A 6,000-nucleotide genomic window follows, 5' to 3' on the forward strand; every position below is an offset into this window, starting at 1 on the left:
GTTTTTGGTTACTGTGGACGCCTGTCTCTTGAAGCTTCTCCTTTTACAAGATGCGGAGGATTGCAGTGCCCACAATTGGAGGTAGTCCAGGGAAGACAGGGAGTGCCTGAAGAGATATGTCCGTGACAATGCAGTCCTCCTCACTAACCAAAGAAGTCACGGTTCTCACAAAAGTTTGAAAACAACATTTTATTTTTATTTTTATTTGTTTCTTTTCTTTCTTTCCTTTTTTTTTTTTGAGATGGACTTTTGCTCTGTTGCCCAGGCTGGAGTGCGATGGCGCTATCTTGGCTCACTGCAACTTCCACCTTCTGCATTCAAGCGATTTTCCTGCCTCAGCCTCCGGAGTAGCTGGGATTACAGGTGCGCACCACCATACCCAGACAATTTTTGTATTTTTAGCAGAGACGGGGTTTCACCATGTTGGCCAGGCTGGTCTGGAACTCCTGACCTTAGGCGATCTGCCCACCTCAGCCTCCCGAATTGCTGGGATTACAGTTGTGAGCCACCATGCCCAGCCAGACTTTTATTTAAAAAATAAAGAAAAAGTAACATAAGCAAACCAAAGACGATCTTTATTTGACATAATAGAAAAGTAGGCCTGGTGAGAGGGAATGAGTATCTTAGGCTCACCTACCTGCTTAATCTATGAACTAGAGTAAAATCTCAGGTCTTGTGACTCTCAGTTCCAATTTTTTTTTGTCCTGCATTTTAATGATTTTAAAATAACTAGACTTTTTAGTTTTACTTATTGATCAAGTTCATTTCAGTGACAAATGCCAGAAGCCCAAATGAAATTGTCTTCACTTAGAAAGGGAATGCATTGGTTTATATGAGTAGAATGAGTGACAGCTTCAGGTATGGCTAGCTCCAGATGCTCAAACAGTGTAGTCAGGAATATTTGTCTTACCATCTTTTGGTTCTGCTTTTCTCTGAGCTGGCTCCATTCTTGGAGCAGAAATTTCCCTTCACTGTGTTAAGATGGCCACTAGCAGTGGCCACTCTATTGGAATATCTGGTCCCTCATTGTCAGCAGAAAGGGAGTCTCTTTCCTGAGAGTTGTAGCAAAAGTCACAGGACTGGCTCTCATTAAATGGCTTGGGCCATGGACCAATCACAGTGATCTGGAGGAATAGGACTCACCTGTGGAGCCAGGAGCAGGGATTAGTGCAGTGAAAGACCCGTGGAGTGAAGATGAAAGGAGAGTCTCTAAAGAAATAGAAGCACCCTGTTTCCAGAAAATGAGGGAATAGATGCTGAGTGGCAGAACAACAAATATTTACTATACATTGTCTGGGTCTCTGCTTACAATCACCCTTCCCGCTTGCCTGGCACAGGATCAGAATTGCCAGCATTGTGGTCTTCATCAACAAGAATTTAAAGAGTAATCAAAGGAGGACTATCAGTTGCTTGCATTCATGACTCTAAAGGAGGATTCAGAGAAACTGAGAGCTCTGAGCACAGAGAGATGTGGATGGGGAGGGGAAGGCCATCAAAGGGTCACTGGCCGATGGCAGGGAAGGCATCATAGCTGTGTTCAGGGCAGGGCTTGGCTTGTAGATTAAGCTTCAGATTACTCAACAGAACCAGGAGCTTTCTTTCGGGGATGTGGACAATTGGGAAGGCTTCCCGGAGTTGGTGATGACTGTTCTGGTCTTGGAAGTATAGGTAAGATTGGCATAGACCAAGGGGAATGCATTTGGAGGGAAGAATATATTAACGATGAGATAAAGTGGGTCATCTAGCAATGTGCGGAGAAGAAGGATCGAAGTTGCTGGTTGCTTTTTTTCCCTTTCACCTAGGACTGTGGCCAGCCCATTTGGTGCCTACATGAAAATTGGTAACAGGCTCCTCCTCTGGAAAGAACCCGATCTTGTCCAAGTACAGCGTGAATTGGTTTTCAGCCTCTACCTGCCCCACTGACTGGACACCTGAACACACAATGAGTCAGACAACTGTACCCTGCAGTCCTCTTCCTTCCTTATCACATTTCCTTTCCTTTTTTCCTTCCATCCTCCTCCATTTCTCCCATTTCTTATTATGCATGTCCTGAAAAATATGTCCCCTTTCATCTTTGGCCATCCAGCTACCTGTACCCTGCATCACCCAGGATCATTTCAGCAGCCTCTGTCACTGCAGGCAACCCTTGCCCTCTTTTTTCCCCCTGAGAGCCTGAAGCTCTGAGGCTGCCAGAGGACCCCACCGCTGCCCAGATCCATCTCCAATTCCTCCCTGGCTGAAGGGCTTTAACTCACAGGCCGCGGCCCCCCTTTTGACAGGCTTGATTTGGCTCTCTGCACATCTGGGCATCCCATCTGGCCCCCGCACTTTGCCTGTGCGGTTGCTTTATGGATATAATAAATATTACTTCCTTAATATGATTTCGCTTAGGTTCCCAGTGACTCACTCAAGCAAATCTTCCATTTAACACATGACTTTCTCTTCAGAGGGATTGGAGAAAATATTGTTATTGGAAGGGGCACAGCTGTGAGGGTTTGGGGAGGAGTGTGTCTGTCTAAGCTCAAAGTTTGCTGCTGCCCACAGGCCTGGCCCTGGTAAGACCTCAGCATTTCATGTGTTCTTCCATGGGCAGGAAGATTTCAAGAAATGTCCCAGCCATGCCTGGTGCAAGTATCTACAAAAGGACTTTAGCTGTCACATGCAGCCCAGTGACGTATGGGTCACACCTCCACGGCCTGGTGTGTGGAGTGGGGCCAAGTCCATTATGTCATTCATCTGGATGGTGGAGAGGGCCAGGCTTGCCACCTAGTCAGTTTGTTAGAGGCATAAAATAGCCTTTACTTTCAACAGAATGTTTTAAAATTGCAGTTTTAGCCGAGATTTATTTTCTCCAGCCCTTAAGATGTGAATAAATGGGACTGTCAAACAAAGGTGGCATGGAGCCTGCTAGTGACAACTAGTGGCTAAACGGATGATAGCAACCCAACTCTATTTTACTACCTTTGAGGGGTGGAAGAAATCAACACTTAGTGACTGGCTAGTGTGTGTTAAGTTAATTGCCACGCTTGGAATATTTATGGAATCCTCACTTTTTAATAAAAGAGTCAGGAGTATTGAGGTATGATTTATCTATAGTAACATTTACCCCTTTTCAAGTGTACAGTTTGATTAACTTTGACAAATGTGTACTATAGTATAAATACCAACACTGTCAAAATATGGAGCATTTCCATCTCTTCCAGAAAGTCCCTCATACCACATTGAACTCATTCTCCTACTCCCGACCTCATGTCTGACAAGGCCTGATTAGATTTAGATTTCTGTCTTTACAATTTTGCCTCTCCCAGAACATCATAGAATGGAATCACACAGTTTGCAGCCTTTTATGTTTGCCTTCTTTCAGTTTGCCAAGTGATTCTGTGATTCTTCTATGCTGTTGAATATATTTTTGATTGATTGACTTTTGATTTTTTATTTGATTGATTTCATTGCTGCATAGTATTACGGATTTCATTGATTTTGATCAATAATTGATTTCATTGCTGTGTAGTATTTCATTGTACAGAAATATAATTGATTTCATTGTTGTGTAGTATTTCATTGTATGAAAACATCATAGTTTGTTAATTCATTTTTCTGCTGAGCTCCCAATCATCTTGTTAGGTAATATCCCCATTTTAAAGAAAAGAAAACTGAGATTCAAAGAAGTGAAGTAAAGTACCTAATGTCACTCAGCTAGCAGGAGACTGCCACAGGATTTGACACAGACTTGAACTTCAGATTCTTAGAGTGGTTATAATATTTACATGTCTTGTCCTGCCTATTCTGCTGAATAACCTCATTGGATCAATAATATATTTCCTCCACAGAGCTTCATTTCTTTCTTCCCTCTCTCAATAAAAACTTGATAAATAAACAGGTAGGCACCACCAGAACTGGGAAAGGAACTGTCTTTAGATGTCCTAGGGGTGTGCTGGAGGGAGTAGACTAACTATCACTTCATGCGTTCATCACACACTGGGACCTGTCGGGGGCTGGGGGGCCAGGGGAGGGAAAGCATTAGGAGAAATACCTAATGTAGATGACAGGTTGATGGATGCAGCCACTATGGCATGTGTATACCTATGTAACAAACCTGCACTTTCTGCACAGGTACCCCAGAACTAAAGTATAATTTAAAAAAAGAAAGAAAATGGACATCCTTGAAAAACAATGGCCATGCGCAAAAAACCAGGGAACACGAAGTCTAACAACTCCCGATCCGATCATGAAGACATCATGGAAGCTCTGGATCTCCATTTACTCATCTGGATGTTGGAAGGACAACCACTGACCCCAATCATCCCACTATAAATCAACACACAGAGAATCCTTTCATTTGACCAACGCTCCTACGAAATAGAGCCTGGTACTGGGGAAGAAAGTCCCAAGAAGAAAAGAGATGTATCAGTGCTTTGCAGGAAGACACCTGCTTGCAGAGATTCTGACGGTGGAGTAGGTCGTTGAGTTACGTAGCCCCGATTGTCTCTTCTTTCCTTGACTTTCTCATTAGAAGAGGAGTGTTGTGGGGGAACAGAGCCTTAGTAAAAATGCTGTTCTGCTGTGTGACATTGTTATTTCTGTTTCCTAAACCTCAATTTTTCCATCTGCACAATGGACGCCTTTCTCTGAGCTCTGGGGAGGATCGTTTGAGGTGTCATGTGAAGGCATCAGCACAGCAGGGAGTAGCCTTCTGGCTCCCATCCCACATCTTCCCCACTGAGCCATATACAAACAGGGCAATTCTTTCCACTTTGGTTTCTCTGCATGAGTGGCTCCCTCCTCCATGGAGTAGGAGACATGCCCTTGGTTTCCCAACAATTTGGTGGGTGTTGGGAATCCATTTTTAGACCCTGCCTGCCTCACACACATGCTTCCACTTCTACCTGGCAGATAAACTACAAATCAGAGTTCTTGGCTGGGCGTGGTGACTCACGCCTGTAATCCCAGCACTTTGGGAGGCTGAGGTGGGTGGATCACCTGAGGTCAGGAGTTCAAGACCAGCCTGGCCAACAAGGTGAAAACCTGTCTCTACTAAAAATACAAAAATTAGCCAGGCAAGGTGTCAGGTGCCTGTAATCTCAGCTTCTAGGGTGGCTGGGGCAGAATCACTTGAACCCAGGGGGTCGGGGGCAGAGGTTGCAGTGAGCTGAGATTGAGCCACTGCACTCCAGCCTGGGTGAAAGAACGAGACTCTATCTCAAAACAAAAAAACAACAACAAAAAACCCAAAGTTCTGTGCATTAATTCTTCCAAGGCATTTGCACTGACTGGGGGCCATATTTCATGACCATCTTCCTGTCTTATCACAACCATCTGTGCTTGTCCTGTGGTGCATGCCCTGACTAATCCCTCTTCCTAGTCCCCCTACTGCCCCCCAACACCTCTGCTGGGCTGGTTCTCAGAGCCCACCCATCTTGACAACAGAGAGTTCTATTGGTTGAGGACCAGCTGTGCAGATGGACCACCATACATCTCCTCCATCTCCCACCTTCCTCCCAAGTCTTGTGGGAGGCTGGAGCAGCCCTTGTTTCTTGCTGCTGTACCCTATCTGGCTTTTGTACCATGAGCACATACAAAAGTGGAAGCTGAAGCTCAGAGGAGATGACGTGGATTGCCCAGCACAGCACAAGAACCAGACAATCAGTGATTCCTTCACCGTATTCAGATAGTCCTCCGTGCAGGTCACTTCATCACACGGTGTCACTGCATCTTACAGAAACCCCGCAAGAGAGACACCACACTCATCCCCATTTTTCAGGTGAAGATACTGATGCTCAGAGAAGTAAAGCCACTTGTCCAAGGTCACGTAGCTGGCACATGGTGAAACTGGGAGTCATATCCAGGTAATCCTGGCCCCAGAGTGCATACTCTCAGTATTCACACTGTGCTGCATATGACCCATTGATTTGTGCTAGACACTGCAAAAAAAGGTGTAGCTAGGTGGCTTGCCCTCAAGAAGACTACCATAAATCTAGGTTGAAGATATAGATACAGGAA

At 45.0% G+C, this 6,000-nt stretch overlaps 1 long non-coding RNA gene across 1 annotated transcript in view; it reads left to right on the plus strand.

Moving 5' to 3' along the window:
* The window catches only part of LOC105725775 (uncharacterized), a 277,480-nt gene extending 272,909 nt beyond the window's left edge, over window positions 1-4,571 (plus strand). The window contains exon 20 of the long non-coding RNA XR_010339338.1: window positions 4,114-4,571. This is a non-coding gene — a long non-coding RNA (uncharacterized LOC105725775). The remainder of the gene's footprint in view (window positions 1-4,113) is intronic.
* The last annotated feature ends 1,429 nt before the right edge of the window (window positions 4,572-6,000 follow it).

Source organism: Aotus nancymaae, unplaced genomic scaffold (assembly GCF_030222135.1).
Source record: "Aotus nancymaae isolate 86718 unplaced genomic scaffold, 86718_ANA_hifiasm-v0.15.2.pri h1tg000076l, whole genome shotgun sequence".
In the NCBI taxonomy this organism is placed as follows: domain Eukaryota; kingdom Metazoa; phylum Chordata; class Mammalia; order Primates; family Aotidae; genus Aotus; species Aotus nancymaae.